At 41.9% G+C, this 18,206-nt stretch overlaps 1 long non-coding RNA gene across 1 annotated transcript; it reads right to left on the bottom strand.

Annotated features, from left to right (window-relative positions):
• Positions 1 to 712: 712 nt before the first annotated feature.
• On the bottom strand, positions 713 to 8,936 carry LOC123383827. Its single transcript, XR_006594080.1, has 3 exons — positions 8,747 to 8,936; positions 2,116 to 2,224; positions 713 to 1,376 (listed from the first exon to the last, which is right to left on the bottom strand). It is a non-coding gene; the product is annotated as an uncharacterized LOC123383827 (long non-coding RNA).
• Positions 8,937 to 18,206: the final 9,270 nt, after the last annotated feature.

The following is an 18,206-nucleotide window of genomic DNA, read 5'->3' as shown; positions in this document are numbered from 1 at the left end:
ATTGGGGTGCACGTACTCCTTTGAATCTGTATTTTTTTTATCCTTTGTGTAAATACCTAGTACCACAATGCTGGATCATAGGGTTTGAAGAACCTCCATACTTTTCTCCAGAGTGGCTGCACCAGTTTGCATTTCCACCAACAGTGCAAAAGTATTCCCCTTTCTCTGTATCCTCACCAACATCTATTGTTTCTTGTGTTGTTAATGTTAGCCCTTCTGACAGCTGTGAGGTGGTATCTCATCATGGTTTTGATTTGTATTTCCCTGATGATGAGTGATGTTGGGCATCTTTTCATGTTATTTGCAAAGGACATACCAGATAAAGGGGTTAGTATCCAAAATTTATTAAGAACTTTTCAAAGGCAACACCCAAAAAACCACAAATAATCCGGTTAAGAAATGTGCAGAAGACATGAATAGACACTTTTCCAAAGAAGACATCCAGATGACTAACAGACACATGAAAAAATTGTTACTTTGATAAATGCCCAAAAGCAGTTACTGAAGTTCAATATGTATTAAAGAAATTTTTTTAAATTTTTTTGGAAAACAGAATATACTGACACTGCTAGTAAAAAATGAGAAATCTTTGGGGTGCCTGGGGGGCTCAGTCGGTTGAACAACCAACTTGGCTCAAGTCATGATCTCACGGTTTGTGGGTTCAAGCCCCACGTCAGACCCTGTGCTGACAACTCAGAGCCTGCAGCCTGCTTTGGATTCTGTGTCTCCCTCTCTCTCTGTCCCTCCCCCACTCACACTCTGTCTCTCTCTCAAAAATAAACGTTAAAAAAATGAGAAAACTTTGAATTATCCCATTAAATTCTGGAATAATCTATGATGAACAAGCAGAAACATTGATGGGAACTTGTAGCTGTTGAGAAACTATACAGGGGACCTGTGAAGTGCTTCTGTCCACTGTGCAGAAGTGGGCAGTGTGTGTGGGTGGCAGGAGGGGACAGGAAACACAAGACCAGGAGAGGAGGGCTCTGGTGGCGTCACCTTGGCCAGTGTGTGTGTTTGTAAATCCACATCCTGCTTCTTCTCTTTTCTCTTCTCTCCTCTTCCTTCCTACTTTCCCTTCCCCTCCCTGCAGAACGTTAGTTCAAGAGATGTTAAAATGTTTTTAGGAGAAAAGTTTCCTCGAGTTAAATGCATTTGAGAACCATGCTAAATTCTCTTCATTAGACATTCATAAAACACAGTGGTATATAAAAGATTCTTGAAGATACATAATAAGCAACTCTTCCTGCTTTTTTAGAAACCAGCATTTCACTGCATGACCTGATCATGGAATACTTTCTTGTCCTTGTTGTTCCTCAGTATTTCTTATGACTGCAGAGCCTTGCTCCACGGAATGCGAGTTTGGGAAACATTGCCTAAGACATAGAACATTTTTGTTAATAAACTACATGGAGGGTTCCCAAAAACCAAACCACAGAGTTCCTTAGTGTTCTGATCTCCACTGCATTCACGCATGCTTCTCCTCAACGAGGGGCTTCGGTCATTTGTCCCTATGTGCCACCATCAGGACCTTCTTGCCTCTGAAGTTCTCACCTGTATTCAAGTCCTAAAACTCTAAGTGGAAGCTCACCTCCTCTGTCTCCAGTCTTGTTTTTCAAGTCTTAGGAGTGTTAGTAGTCATGCAAGTCTCATGTGTCATATGACATCTCCTCTAAGATTTCTTACAGCATGGCTCACAAACCACCTGACTCACTGATAAAAAGACAGTTTGCTGGAATACAGCAACAAACTAGCCTCTGGAAAACATCAACCCCCAGCCTCAAGGCCTTCTGCTTACCCCTCCTGCCTCTCTGAATCCCTTGGACATCCTCACTGGCTTCCCTCAAGATTTCTGGGCCAACAGTCCCACCCTAAGATTTTGTTCCTTTACTTAAATGTTTCTGTATCTGTGCACCCTCACGTATTTCCTTCCTCAAGGTTCATCTCTCTAGCCTAACCTAATCCCATCCCCTTCTATCAGCAGTGAGGCCGGGACTGATCTTTTGATTAACCCCATTTGACATGTTTTCAGAATGTTTCACTCCCTTAGGACAAACTGCCATCTTTCCTACCTAAAACACACAGACACGCACATGCACGTGAATGCACACTCACCCAATCCCAGCGAACCAACAAAAACCCATCTCCTGTGTGGCATGCCTCTTCTCCCATGCGCAGAAAAGTTCTTCAAAACAGAAGAAAATATTCACTGCTTTAAAAAGACCTATACATCCGTAGAAAACAAAATGGAAAAATCGGAAAACTTAAAGAAGAAAAAAGAATCACTGAATTCATACCCAAGTATCTATTATTTTGTTTGTGTCATTATTTTGCTGAGATCATAGTGTATTTTATGACTTTTAAACATAACATTGTATCTTTGAAAAACGATCACATTATTTTAATGCTTGTGAAATAGTCCATTAAATGGGTGTAACATAACAATTCTTCCTTTGTTGAACGTGTAATTTGTTCCCAATTTCTTACCAGTATAAATAATTCTGTAATTTACCTTGAGCATAAGTCTTTGTTTGCATCTACAATCATTTCCTGTGACATTTTCCTAGAAGTGGAATTCAGGGACAGAACATGAACTTATTTAAAGTTCTTCCATGCTGCCAAAATATGTTTCAAAATGTGGGTGCTAACTGATCATTTAATATCCGTTTATTGAGTATCCATTGCACAGTAGTTGAATATTCTGATTCTTTAAAAAAAGTAAGAGTGCTAGCTTGAAAATTTTTGTCACTATTACAATTACGACTACCATTAAAACTCTGGCTATTATATCCTCTAATTAGTCTTTTCTAATCTACAAAAAAATTCTAAATTTGAAGCTAATCATGTGATTTTATGGAAATTCCATGGATGACCATGTGCAGCCTTCCTACTTGCTTTGGGTACCTTATAGCCACAGCAATACTTTTAGAAAGTGTATCTAAATTTAAAACATGACTTAGAACATATAGTCATATAAAATAGTTTACTATTCTATATAATATTATACAATTATAGTTATTTTTCCTTTACCCTTTTATTTATTTTTAAATTATTTTATCTTGCTCTATCATATATAACTTTGTAAGCCATATTAGTCTAATTTTTGAATCAAATGGAACATAAATATCAAATTTGGGGTATTGCATATTCAGCCTTTTACCGAATTCTTTTGTCTCTACTTGATCTTTGTCATATAGGGTAGCACTCTTTTCTTGATTCCAATACCCCTGATCTTCTCAATAGCTGCTCCTCACAGAAGCTGTGTTTAAAGTGCTTTGTTAATGACCAAAAATGGGATTTTTCATATTAATCTGTACGTTCTTTCAGGGTTTTGTTGTTGTTTGATTAAACCTTGGATCTATTCAGGTTATATTTCAGCTCGAAGTGTAAGAGAATAAGCTTGTTTCTATTTCTTGCAAAAATTATCCATTTTACCCACATGATTATTAACTTATTCAGCTCTTTTTCATTGATTGGCAATCCTTCCTGTAATTTATACTGAGGTCACAGATATACATATATGCTATTATAATCAATTAAAATTCTTCCAATGGAAATCTCACCACTTTATTCTTTAAAAACTAGCAACAGCAATTATTTTTGCCTCATTATTATTCAAGTTTAACTTTAGATTCAATTGATATCTATACTTTCAAACAGAATGTATACACTTACAAAGAAAGTGTCCAGTATCTTACTGGATCTGCAGTGATATTCCATTTGCAAGTTTTGAAGGGTAGCATTAAACCAGTGTTTTTCAAACTTCAGTCATTATCTTCTTTCTTGTTACTATATCTATGAACTATTACTTAGTTAATATCTCACTAATCCATGTAAACAAATGAGTAAGCCAAGAGAGGAAAAAGAAGAAAGGAACGGGAGAGAAGGAATTTGGGTACAAGGGCTTAGCCAGATCTCCCAGAACTTCTCCTTCTACTGGTGACAAACTAAGTTTCCTTCGTTGATTTAAAATTTCTAGCACCTGTCATCATGACTCATCACTGTTGACTAGCTGTCCTTGAGCCCAGGGCGAGCTCCTAAAGCAGCCATCTCTGACTCCCCTGCCTCTCAGGTTAGAGCAGCCGAAGCCAGAGTTTGCCATAAGCCATTCCGTACAGCACTTCTTGAATTGTGTTAGATGTTTGCTCGGTGATTCACTGAATCAGATGTTACTGAACTTTGAGACTTTATGCATTTATATGTTAGCTTCATATTAATGCTAAAAGAAAGAATGCTTTGGCTATAGATCTTCTGTGTTGCCTTTAAACTCATGTTGCATGCATAGCTGTGAAGGGAAGAATGACAAGTTGGTGTCTAGGAGAGGAGTTGCTCATTCAGAATCAATCCATTTCAACCAGAGTAGAAAAATTCTTTGGAATTTTGTCTGAGCCCCTTTGACTTAAAATTGTGGTAGTAGCAAAGTAAACAGAGGTGACATTCATTTCTTTACTGTCTAATACTGTAGAGAATAAAGTATTTAAGATCCCTTGCAAAGTTATAGAAGTAACTTTTCTTTAATTCCACAATTAGTCCCTCTTATAAGTTTGTTTTTAAAGTTTTCTTGTTTATTTTGAGAGAGAGAGAGAGTGAGAGGAGAGCGAGAGAGAGAGAGAGAGAGAGAGGCAGAGAGAGAATCCCAAGAAGGCTCCGTATTGTCAGTGGAGAGACTGATGCGGGACTCAAATTCACAAACCATGTGATCGTGACCTGAGCTGAAGTCGAAGGTTTAACTGACTGAGTCACCCAGGCACCCCAGTCCGCTTTTTCTTTTTAAATGTTTTTAAGTTTATTTATTTTGACAGAGAGAGAGAGAGAGAGCGAGCACAAGTGGGGGAGGGGCGGGGCGGGGGGGGGGGGAGAGAATCCCAAGCAGGCTCCACTCTGTCAGCGTGGAGTCTGATGTGGGGCTCAAACCCACAAACCGTGGGACCATGACCTGAGCCTAAGCCCAGAATTGGGCACTTAACCGACTGAGCCACCCAGGTGTCTCCACCCCCAGTCCTCTTATAAGTTTACTCAGATCTGTATCCGTATTTAATTGCATTTAAGTTATTTAACCTGTCCATTAAGTTTTTCATTTAACTCACTGGAATTTTTATTTTATTTCATCTTAGAGTCTAGAAATTCTATTTTTTTTCTAAAACTGCCAGTTCTTTTCTCATAGTGTCATATTTTTTCTTCATATTTCTGAATAGTTTCAAACCCGACTTTTTTTGTGGTCTCTTACTTATCCTGAATTCTGGTGGTGTGGATTCTGATCCTCCTCTATACTTTGTTCACTGTCTCCTCTTTATGGAAGACTGCTTCCTTATGGAGTTTGTGACATTTTGTTAATGAATGTATCTTCTGTGAGTGAGTGAATGTGTGTGTGTATGTGTGCAATACAGGTGGAAATAGTGTTAGAGAATTTTTTGTATGTGTTGCATCAAGGCATTCAAAAGTAGCACTTATTCGGGATGAGTTTTTACAACAATTGCTAAATTACATAGGAAATGAAAATTTGAACTTCACATCTATATTAGTTTACTAGAGCTGTCATAACACATTATCACAAACAGAGTAACTTAAAGCAACAATAATTTATTCTGTCACAGTTCTGGAGACCAGAAAGTCAAAAATCAACATCTAGGCAGGGCCATGCTCCCGCCAAAGGCTCTAGGGAGGGATCCATCCCTGCCTCTTCCTAGCTTCTGGTGGTTGCCGGCCATCTGCGGTGTTCTTTGTGGATCCCTCCAGTCTGGGTCACTTCAGTCTCTGCCTCTATTGTCACACGTGTGTCCTTCTTCTTTATATGAGAGCACGACCAATTGGATTTAGGGTCCATTTTTATTCAGAATGATTTCATCTTTGCTTGATTACAGGTGCAAAGATTTCATCTTTGCTTGATTACCTGTTGCCAAATAGGTTCATGTTCACAGGTGCCTAGGTTTGGGATTTCACCCTATCTTTTGGGGAGAGGCACAATTCACCCCATAATAACACTCATGCAGGCAATATCATGTTTGGCAAAGATAAGTCTCTCTGATTCTCTGGGTCAGCGGGCAGGAATTTTCCAGCATCCATCAAATTTATTTCATTTCAGTCACTCTCAGCTAAATTCCAAATTACTAACCCTTTGCTCAGGAATGGGCAAGAAGTACATGAATCTAACCAAAATTCATTGTATTATTCTAGTACCTCAATGGGGAACATCAGTGAAATCTTAATGACCTCATCCTTGTAGAAAGGTGCTTAAACAGGATCTAGGTCCTGGAAGTGCCTCTTACAAACTGGTTCTCAGAAATGACTCGATTTTAGGGGCGTCTGGGTGGTTCAGTCAGTTAAGTGTCTAACTCTTGATTTCAGCTCAAGTCATGATCTCACAGTGGTGAGCCCACTGTGGGGCTCCACACTGAGCATGGTGACTCTTGGGATTCTCTCTTTCCCTCTCTCTCTTTCTCTCTCTCTCTCTTCCTCCACCCTTCCCCTGCTCACGCACACACACACCCTCGCAATATAAATAAATAAACATTAAAAAAAAGAGAGAAAGGACTCAATTTTAGTTGGTTTGTCCTAGGCAGTTAAGACCTTACTTGAGTGAAACAATCTGAAATATCACTGAAATTACAAAGTGTACAGGGGTTTACCCCAATAAAACCTGCAATCTTGCATAATATGTTCATTATGAAAGGGACCATTCCTTCTGGCAACATTGTTAGAACTTAGAAGAAAAATATTAAAATTAAAGGATCGCATGCAAGAAAAATAAAACTATTTTAAGTGAATTTAAATCTATGTTTTCAGCTGTGGCCATGTCTAGAAACTGTATAATTAAAGAAGTTGTCTATAATGAAGAAAATGAAAGGTGAATTTGGTTAATTGCATGTGGCTAAAATAGATATCAGTTAAAGAAAAACGATTTTTAGAAGTTGGTGGTAACAAACAAATTGATGAATGAGGCTCTGAGAATGTCAGTATATTACAAACATTAAATATTTTAGAAAGGTCTTTGAATTTCTGACAGCCAAAACTGATTTTTCTTTAAACAGTCACTGCTGGGGTCAGCTTGTGTTTTGAGAGAGGGCAAGAATGGGCAAGCCAGCTGCTGGATATCACTAGTATCCGCTTTGCCCAGAAAATAAAAATCACATTCTAACATTTTTATCTTAGATACCCACAAGCACAGGAAAATTATTGCAAAATGACACTGTGTCTATACGAGATAAAAGAAGCAGAATTGTTAGCAAATCTATTATTTCAAGCTTAACACTTAGCTCGTGGGAAAGACAGCAACTGAACAGCAGTTGAATGCTAGGAAATTCTGGAAAAGGCATATGGTGTTGTGTCAAATGCTAAAGAACTGAAGATTCCATTCTTGCAGATAAATCGGGATGCCAGAAAAGCAGCCTCTTTATATTTAAGTAGATTCCATGTCAAATGGGAGGAAATGTCTAGCTGACTAGACAAGATGAAGACTTCTCTGTGGAGAAGCTCAGGGAGACCCACTTCCAGGGATCCCTCCCAGGGTAAGGACACTTGAGGAAAAGAACCGGGACACGCTTCTATTCCAGGCGGTTCTGTCAAAATGTAACGGAAAGCCACGGGCCCAGAAAGCTGCCCTGCAATGTGTAACAACAGCAAAAGCATCCAGTCGCGTACATTCCTGCAGTCACCGTTTAACCATTTAAGCCTGGGGGTGTGCACAGTTTGTAGAGAAAAAGGCAGGAAGGAAATGTACCAGCTGTTGATAAAAGAACTGGTTCAGCAGAAAGCCCCGTGCTGGAGCAGCTGGCGGTCGAGACAGCAGGGACACCGGCTCAACCAGGAGCAAAAATGAAGAGCTCAGACAATGGAGTCAGACTGTTTGAAACCCCAGCTTCTCCTTGTGACGCTTTCGGTGATGGATACAGTCAATCAACAATGAGTCAATAGGCAACATGTATCTATCACCTACTACGTGCAAGGCCTTATTCTAAGTTTATTGCATTACATTATCACAACAAGCCAAGTGGGAAATGAAGGAATCCAGGGTTCCTTTCCAGGAAGCCTGGCTCCAGACCCCAAGGCTTCACCTCTTTGCAATATGACCCTCATGTAACCACTAAGAAAGAAGCTTGGGCACGTCCCTACACCTCTCTGTGCCTTATTTTAAAATGGGAATGGATAGTAATAGCATTTATTTCATAGAACTGCTTTAAGTTTATCTCTCTCTCTCTCTCTCTCTTTTTTTTTAATGTTTATTCTTGAGAGAAAGTGAGTGCATGAGAAAGAGTGGGGAAGGGGCAGAGAGAGAGGGAGAGAGAGAATCCCAAGCAGTCTCCACACTGTCAGCGCAGAGCAGAATTCAGGGCTTAAACTCACAACCCCATGAGGTGATGACCTGAGCTGAGTTTAAGAGTCAGATGCTTACTCTGACTGAGCCACCCAGGTGCCCCCAAATTGCTTTAAGTTTCAAACACAATCCTGTTCACATACTCCTAGCAAGACTTCTGACACCCAGTAATCCACCAAAAGATAATTAATATGCTTTTCTCAATAACTACATTACTCAGCTCTCCCAGACTCTTATGCAGCCCAGATTTCTTTGGGCTCCTCAGTTTGTAATTACTGATAAGATCATGTGAACCATAATTATGAAATCTTGCAGGCCTATTTCTCCACTTACTCTGCTCCTTATCTAAAGCCCCCACCCCCCATCCTTTCTTCTCTCCCTTCCGGGACTCCTCATTGCCTCCAGTGTTCTTGGGAGCCTCTCGCATATACTCACCAACAGACCCTTGATGTTTTCCACCTGGTCCCATTGGCAATGCCCAGTGCCCACCAAGCCACTTGAGGGCAGCCCTTGCTCTGTCCTTGAAGCCCTTGTCTCTGTGGATGAGACTGTGGTCCTTGGTGTTAGCTCCCAGGGCTCACAAAGCTACAGACTAGTAAAGGCCATTACAAAAAGAATCTGTGTTTTTCTCTTTAAGCCTCACTGTGTCACTTTGACTCTTAGTCACATCTAACCATTGGTATAAAAAAAATCTCCCTCAGGCTCTGTCCACAGTGTCTCTCCGTGGGGCTTAGGCCAAGTCCATGTCACTGGCCTGGGGAACAGACACCATCTGCTAGGCTGAGACCTTGGCTGAACAAGTGTGGGGATTGCCAAAGGCTGCCCCAAACCAGTGAATCTCAACTAGGATTACCAGATGACCCCACTTGCCTGGGTTTGATCGTCCCACTGTCCTCTCCTAGGACAGTTGGTCACCCTCGTTTAAAAACTTCCAAAACATTTTGGGCAGCATCGCTGAAATGGTCCACCAGCATGGGGGATGTGTGAGGGGAGAGCATCCGGCGTGCTGAATGCAAGATCACAGACAACATGAACACCGCTTCCTGGGACATGTGCCCTGGTTTATTCCCTACCAAAATGTTTGTTGTGGTGCAGACATGTGCTTTGTCTCAAGTTGCTGTGTTAGAGAATTAAGACTATTCCATCTGGCTCAGACGAGTTAAGATTATTTGAAAGGTCCTTTCTCAAATCGCACCCTCCTCCCCGCCCCCCCCCCCCCCGCCCTTCATTCCTGTTTCTATCTATTTTCTGAGAATTTCCAATTCTCAACTTCCTTGAACATTGCCTGGAGAGTTCGCCTTCTGTGTGTGTGGCCCGACAGTGTCCCACACTGCTGTTAATTGGGGGCCTGTGGTTTATTCGCCCTGTATCATTTCAACAGTGTTTCTTTTTTGGCAAGGAAGTCTTTTTACATCCCACACTTCCGATTACATGAGCCTCAGACTGGATACATATAGTCTTCCTGCTCTCTGTTTTCTTTTTCCTTCTTTTATTTTCAGTAAATTTCATGAGAAATCACAATGGCTATGGAAAGACATAAAAATATGCCTTGGTTCGCCCCGAAAGGAACTGTTAAAAAAAAACCAACCAAACAAAAAGACCCGAATCCAAATAAGTTTGAGACAGACGTAACGGGCCTGATACTTTTCTCTGGGTTATCCGCTTATCCCACTGGGTGTCCTTCAAGCAGCTGGAGATTCACCCATCTAACTGTCCCATCACTCCCAGTCTGCCAACCCCCGAACCCCTCCACCTCTGCCTGCTGCCAGAGTGAGGGTAGGAGGGCTTCCTCCCACTGTTGTGCTCAGGGGTCAGCCCACTGAGCCAGACCCTGCTCCGTGGAAACTCTCCCCATCCTCGGCTCAGGCGGGGCCAGAGGCCAGGGTCCGGCCCTTTGGGCACAAGGTGGTTCGGGGACCCTGGCAAGGGGCACCTCGTGACCTGCAGACTCAAGACACTCTGCCAGGAGGCGCAGAGTCTGGCCTGGGACACAGGAAGGACAAGTACCTGACAGTCAGAAGGTCTTGTAATTTAGGACTTGACACTGATGGGAGAGCTGAATTCTTTCTCAGTGGTTTTTTTGATGGGGGAAAAAGAAATTCAAGCTTTAGAAATAGGCCAACCACATAACCTCCACACCCTCCTAGGCCTGAGCCCCGAAGCATAACATAGCTTTTAATTTCTCATCCACAATCCTTTCCGAGGGACAGATCCTTCAGGAGGGCCCAGGAGGGCAGGTCTGGTTTGATTTAGGAGGCTTACCCCAACAGATGCCCTCCGGGAAGGGGTTTCTCATTCATCTCAAGAAATCTGGTGCCCTTGGGAGGCCGCCACTGGGGATATCACAGTGGGTCTACCCCCTATCCTCCCCCAGAAGGTAAGCTCTCTTCAGCCTGAGGTGGGGGGTGAGGGCTTATGTCCCAGGAGCCCAGCATCTCGATCTGAGCACATCACACCTTCTTCATCTCATTCCAGCTGCTCTGTGAATACAGTTTCTAGCCACCCCCTCTTCTAACCAGATTGCAGCCCTCAATCCCCTTTGTATTCAAATTCTGAGGTTGTCACTCTCCCCAACTGAATTCCTGTCTCCACCTTCCCTGTGACATTCCTAACAACTCTTCTGGCTACAGAAGCACAGAACACTCTCTCCACTCCAGCCTGAGCAGACTACCCCCGGGTTCTAACTCAGTTCATTCTATTTCGTTTCCCAAGGTGTTCTCTCAATCTAAAATCATCTTTTGGCTGATATTTCTTGCATATTAGTAACATTTCTGTTCTAATGTCAATCACTGCTTATCACAAGATTTCTAGACTTCATAATGTAAATATCGGTTGAACGTTTGCTTGTTCCACTAAACTTCAGTCATCTTTGGGGTGGGAAGAAAAATGTGGTCTCTCTTTCATTGCTGTATCTTTAGTTCCTTGCACATTTTGTAGAGCATAGTTTTTGTCCAATAGATATTTGTTGGCTGAATTGAAAAAATAAACAAATGATATTATAATTTCACGACAGAAAAAATGACTTTTTAATGGAAACCACATCACACAATTTAAAGACAGTCTACTGATGGATGTACAAGAGCGTTTTCTTTTCTGGAGAGCTGCAGATGTTGAAGGAAATAAGTGAGGCAGCCAACATATGGTTATTGGACCCAAGGAGAGGTCAGGCAGGAACTTGCCTGGCACAGGTTTTGTTACAGTGTATATAAAACAGAGACCAATCATAATTTTGGATCTGTAATTAGGCCTTTGATTTAATCTCTATATACTTCATTTCCTTGCTAAGGAAAATGAAAAGTAATAACCTCAACTGTTCTTTTAAATAGAAACATTTTTTATACCCTTGGAAAGGCAAAGGGGAAACGAAGAACAAATTTGTAGAGGAAGTGCCAATGAATTTCTAAATTGGGAGCTTTGGAGACCACTTTGCTTGAGTTCCACTGGTTTCTTTTTGTTCCTCCAACAAAACGAAAGACACTGTTGCCTCAGGACCTTTGCACATGCTATTTCTATGGCCTGGAAATCTCTTGCCCAGAATTTCTGTATGACTTGTTTATTTTTCTCAGTCTTTTATTCATGAGGACCTTACCTAACTCTCCTGTGTAAAATAAAGCCTACCCCCCTGCCTCACTCCTATCAGAAACTTTATCCCTCTTACTATTCTTTATATTGTTCCGTGGCATTTATTATCAAATGACATACAAGCTATTTATTTTTTTTCAATTGTCTGTCTTCCCCCACTAGAATATAAGTTCCATGAAGGCAAGAACTTTGCATATTTTACCACTAAGTTCTTCCCTCCTAGAACATTGTTTGGTGCACACAAGTGCTTGGAACAACACATGCATCACTCGATAAATACCCCAGGAATTAATATTTAAATGAACTTGAGGTGATCGCAGTTTTCTTGCATAAACTATTAGTTTAGTCCAAATGCTGTTGAAGGTCTTCCAGTAGTGCTCAGAATTGGCTCATGGCAGCTTAGGAGAGCTGACTATGTGCATTTCTGTCCAAATCTACATTCACCGACCTCAGACTGGTAACTTAAAACTGGCCATTGTGGGAGCATTTACACCACAGAAATAGGCAAATGCTACACATTAAACCATTAAACCTTTTTTCTTTCTTTTTTTTTCTTTTTTCCTGGAGAATCAACTGTTAAACGTGTTCTGGCATGCCATTGGTCTTACCTAGATATTTGCCCAGAAGATGATTATTTACTTAGATAAAAACAGCATTTATAAAAAAATATAGGCACACCTCAGAGCTAATGTGGATTCAGTTCCAGACCACAGCAATAAAGTGAATATCACAATAAAGCAAGCCAAATGATTTTTTTGGTTTCCCAGTGCATATGAAAGATGTTTACACTATAATGTAATGTATTAAGGGTGCAATAATAGCATTAAATTTAAAAACACAGTGCACATACCTTAATTTATTATACTTTTTTGCTAAAAGATGCTACCCATTGTCTGAGTTTTCAGTGAGTCTGAATCTCTGATCACAGATCACTGTAACAAACATAATAATAGTGGAAAAGTTGGAAATATTGCCAAAATTACCTAATGTGATACCAAGACAAAAAGTGAGCAAACACTGTTGGAAAACGGCACAGAGAAACCTGCTGGATGAAGCTTGGCACACAGCTTCGATTTGGAAAAAACACAGTGTCTGCAAAGCACAAGAAAACAAGGTTTGCCTGTATCCTGAAGTTTTGTGCTAAAATGAGTGTGCTCATTAGACACATTAGCGGCTCAATCCCCCTAAGGAGGAAAGGAGTTTCTTAGAGGACTCAGGGATGAAAGAAAAGCTTGATAAAATCAGCAACACACAGAAAATTGGGATCTAAGGAAAACTGAATCTAAATAACTTTGGGGGCACCTGGGTGGCTCAGTCAGTTGAGTGACCGACTCTTGATTTCAGCTCAGGTCATGATCCCAGGATCCTGGGATTGAGCCCCGCATTGGGCTCCATGCTGGGCATTGAGCCTGCTTGGGATTCTCATTCTCTCTCTCTCTCTCTCTCTCTCTCTCTCTCTCTCTCTGTCCCTGTCCCACTTGCTTGCTTTCTTTCTCTAAAATAAAAAATAAGTCCACAAATAAGTAACTTTGAAAAATAGTAACATGGATTCAAATTATAGAAAATCATTGAATGCAAATTATGAAAAACTGTGTATTGTGCAAGAATATTCTATGTAAAGGATTTGAAATGACATCTAAGAACACAAGAAGGCAGGGGTGTCTCAGGGGCTCAGTCAGTTGGGTGTCCGAGTTCTGCTCAGGTCATGATATCACAGCTCATGAGTTCAAGCCCCACATCGGGCTCTGTGCTGATGGCTCAGAGCCTGGAGCCTGCTTCTGCTTCTGTGTCTCCCTCTCTCTCTTCCCCTAACCCATTTGCATTCTGTCTCTGTCTCTCTCAAAAATAAATAAACATTAAAAAAATTTAAAAAAAAATAACACAAGAAGGCACTGGAAGTATCTGAGGCTCAGAAGCTCAGCTTATCCCTACAGCCTCTGCCCAGGGCCACATACAGGGTTTTCTATGAATAATGAAACAAATTGGAAGTCTTAGATACAAATCAGACTTGCTCTTTTCACTTGCAAGCCAAATCTGTCCATGCTCCTCCCTATTTGACAGAAAATTATCCCCTCCTTAGAGATGGAATCACGGGAAGGCCTCTCACGTTCTCTCCCTCACCAAATTTTCACCTCTCTTTCTGCACTGACCTTATACACCTTTATATCCCAACCATTCAAGATGCTCCTGCTGTCTCAGTAAGCCCCATGGTAAAGAGCCCCAGCTCAGAGCTGGACTCCCCGACAGATTCCAGCCTGTCCTTCGGAGCTGCGAGTCTGCTCCATATGTTGCTTTCTTGCCAAACCCCAGAGGGGCATCTTGTGACTTTGTTAATATGACACTTGTTGTACTTCCCAGTCCTGCCTGAGTGTACATCTCTTCAACTGGCACACTCCTCATTCTCCAAGACCCATATCAACAGATGGGGTGCCTGGATGGCTCAGTTGGTTGAGTGTCCAACTCTTGATTTTGGCTCAGGTCATGATCCCAGGGTCGTGGGATTGAGCTCCGCATTAGGCTCCATGCTGAGCATGAAGCTTGCTTAAGATTCTCTCTGTCACTCTCCCCAGCCCTCTCTCTCTCTCTCTCTCTCTCTCTCTCTCTGTGTGTGTGTGTGTGTGTGTGTGTGTGTGTGTATGTATATGTGTATGTGTGTGTGTGTGTGTGTGTGTATGTATATGTGTATGTGTGTGTGTGTGTATATATATATATATATATATATATATATATATATATAAAGACCCATCTCAATGGAATTATTGCCTGACTTTCAGTACTTTGGGGATCAAAGAGGAGTAGGTTTCCCAGTCTCAAAATATTTATGAAGCACATCAGATTACAGCCTTTCTATGGAGGTGTGGATGTTAGTGGTGTCATAATCTCTGCTTTGTGCCTATTTCTTTGCATTGTCTCGCTGATCTTAAAATACGTGTGATGGCAGGGCACCTGGGTGGCTCAGTTGGTTAGGTATCCACTTCAGCTTAGGTCATGATCTCATGGTTCATGGGTTCGAGCCCCTCATAGGGCTGGCTGCTGTCAGCGCAGGCCCTGCTTTGGATCCTCTGTCTCCCTCTCTCTCTGCCACTCCCCTGTTCACTCTTTCAGCTTCAAAAATAAATAAGCATAAAAAAATTTTTAAATACATGTGATGGGGCAGGTATTTCTATTTTTGTAAGTGAAATCAGTCCCTGATCATAGCTAATTATAAAAATTCAAACAATACAGAAATATACTGAATTCAAGTTGAGAGTTTTCTTTCTCATTTCCTAATTCCACTCCACTTACCACAGGTAATCGCTCTCTCTCTCTCTCTCTCTCTCTCTCTCTCTATTTTTTATTTTTTTATTTTATTTTTTAATTTTTTTTAATGTTTATTTATTTTTGAGACAGAGAGAGACAGAGCACGAACAGGGGAGGAGCAGAGAGAGAGGGAGACACAGAATCCGAAACAGGCTCCAGGCTCTGAGCTGTCAGCACAGAGCCCGACGCGGGGCTCGAACCCATGGACCGTGAGATCATGACCTGAGCCGAAGTCGGACGCTCAACCGACCAAGCCACCCAGACGCCCCTCTCTCTCTCTTTTTAAATTGAAGTAGAGTGGACACATGATGTTACCTTCATTTCAGGTATATAGCATGATAAGCCTGTATGCTATGTTGTGCTCCCCACAAGTATAGCGACCATCTGGCACCATGCAGTGCTGTTACAGTACCATTGACTGCATTCCCTATGCCATGCCTTTCATCCCTGTGGTTTATTCATTCCCTAACTGGAAGCCCGTACCCCTGCCCCAGCCCCTTCACCCATTTCCCCATCTCTCCGCCACCTTTCCCTCCAGCAACCATCAGTTTGTTCTCTGCACTTATGGGTCTGTTTCACAGGTAATCTCTTAAGAACCAGTTTGTTTCCATTCTGCTAGTTAGTGGGCCTGTGTGTAATTTCATAAACACATTGTTGTCTGTTAATTTGTTGCTTGTTATATAATGGAATCATGTTATATAAATGTATTGTTCTGTGACTTTGGGGTTTGTTTTTACATCATAGTGTACCTTGCCAAAGTTTTGTCAGCACATAGCACAAAGTGTTAAATAATATGTTTACATGGTTTTAGAAAGCCCCTTGTTTTTTTTTAACTTTATTTATTTTTTAGAGACACAGAGATGCGAGTGGGGGAGGAGCAGGGAGAGAGAGAGAGAGAGAGAGAGAGAGGGAATCCCAAGCAGGCTCTGTGCTGCAGGGCTTGAATCCACGAAACCGAGAGATCATGACCTGAGCTGAAGCCAAAAGTTGGACGCTTAACCGACTGAGGCACCCAGCTGCCCCTAGAAAGCTCCTTGTTAACGGATATCTTAGCACATGACTTGGGGAACATGTACATGGAGTCTCCAGGGTACGTTTCTGAAAGTGGACTACGTTCCTACAGTCAGTGTGCAAGAAAGAGAACACAAGTCCACTCACCCCTGCTCATAAACCATGGATGTTACCAGCTTTTCAAAACAATAGAGTGGGTTTGAGACGAGGCAGTTCAGTCGCTCTGTGTTTGAGGCTAAAAGTCAAATCCCTTAGTTTCAGGGTTGGGGTGTGTGTGTGTGTGTGTGTGTGTGTGTGTGTGTGTGTGTTCGTAAAAACTTATGATCCATAATTTCTGTGCAACTATAGTTGTTTTTTTCTTTTTGGCATCTGGTAGTATCTCCCGCTCTTTAGATAGAGAGCGGCTCTTGGAATTCAGCAGGCCAAGGTTATCACGGGGGCTCTGTTGAGTCTGTACCCCGGTGACACAAGCCATGACTGCGGGACCTTCCTTCAGAAGGAGCAGGTGTCCAGGGTGCAGAGGTCATTGCAGACAGCAGTGCCTCTGAGCTGGCCAAAACAGTCGTGATGGCGGCAGCCAGCTCTCCCCACTAGCCTGGCTATTTAGTCTGGGAGGACGTGAAGGGCAGGCGCAGACACAGAGGCGGCCCTCCACATTCTTCCAGGCCAACTCATTTATCAGGACTGGGGCTGATTAAGTGTAAAGGGAAGGGTGTCAGGGGCCAGGTGACACGGTGCGTGCCGCCTTTCACCTCCGAGGAGTGAGGGTCAAGTGTCAGCCCTGGACACTCTCCAAGTGCCTTCTCGGGAGGACTCAGGGGCCTTCTTGTTTGGGAACAGAGATCTTTTGTTAACACACACGCACACACACACGCACACACACATACACCGCGAGCCGGGTGTACAAATGCTTAGGTGGTTTATGAAAGGAGATACAGATGGAGGTGATGTGTAACACGCCTACGGACAGGCAGTAGTGCACACAAGCTGTGTCCCATTCATGCTGTCAGGGGCATGGATTCCCGTGGAGTCCGTGGACTGAGGGAGGCCACAGACGCTCCAATCAGAGAACAACAGGACGGAGGATTCAGCCCACAGATGCAGTTGCAAGTCTGGTTTTTAAAATTTTCCAAAGGTGCATTTGCTCATATAATAGAAAGGGCAGTCTTAGAGTGTCTTGCTTCATTTCGTTTCCCTCTATGAACAGAGTGTGAGAAATGTACATGCAAGAGATGTGATAGTAAAGAGACTTTCTTTTTATTCTTTTTTTCAAAAATGGTTTGTAAATTCCAAATGTATCATTTTTCTGAGGAAAAAAAGATTATGTGTGTTAGTACATGGGTTCTGCCCTGGATTAAGGAAGTCAGGGCATCATTAAGAAGGTGTTTGTTTAAGAACCCAATATCCCTTTATATCTACACTGGTTGTTTAAACTAAACCCATTATCACTTTTTATAAAAGTAGATTGAGTTACATGACTGTAGGAAAGGGGGACCCCTGCTCTCAACAACTGTCCTGTTACTGACTCGAGGGTGTTTCTATTTCCATTGTGGACTTGTACAACGCTAATAAAGGAACTAAAAATTGGCAAGCATCTCCTAAAATATAACATATATTATACTTAAATTTTTTTTTAATGTTTACTTATTCTTGAGACAGAGAGACAGAGTGTGAGAAGAGGAGGGGCAGAGAGAGAGGGAGACACAGAATCCAAAGCAGGCTCCAGGCTCCAAGCTGTCAGCACAGAGCCCCATACGGGGCTTGAACTCATGAACTGTGAGATCACAACCTAAGCCAAAGTCAGATGCTCAATCGACTGAGCCACCTATACTATGCTCTATATTATGCATTTTGATGTACATTTTATGCATTTAATATACATTTTAACATACACGTGTTGTTTTTCCTTTATTGAGTAGTCATTTACTACATATAGTCAATGCACAGATCCTAAAAAGTCCAGTTAGATGAATATATATATATATATATATGTGTGTGTGTA

The sequence above is a fragment of the Felis catus genome, chromosome A2, assembly GCF_018350175.1.
Source record: "Felis catus isolate Fca126 chromosome A2, F.catus_Fca126_mat1.0, whole genome shotgun sequence".
In the NCBI taxonomy this organism is placed as follows: domain Eukaryota; kingdom Metazoa; phylum Chordata; class Mammalia; order Carnivora; family Felidae; genus Felis; species Felis catus.
Note: the sequence above shows the minus strand (reverse complement) of the source record. Positions and strands in the feature narration are given on the sequence as shown.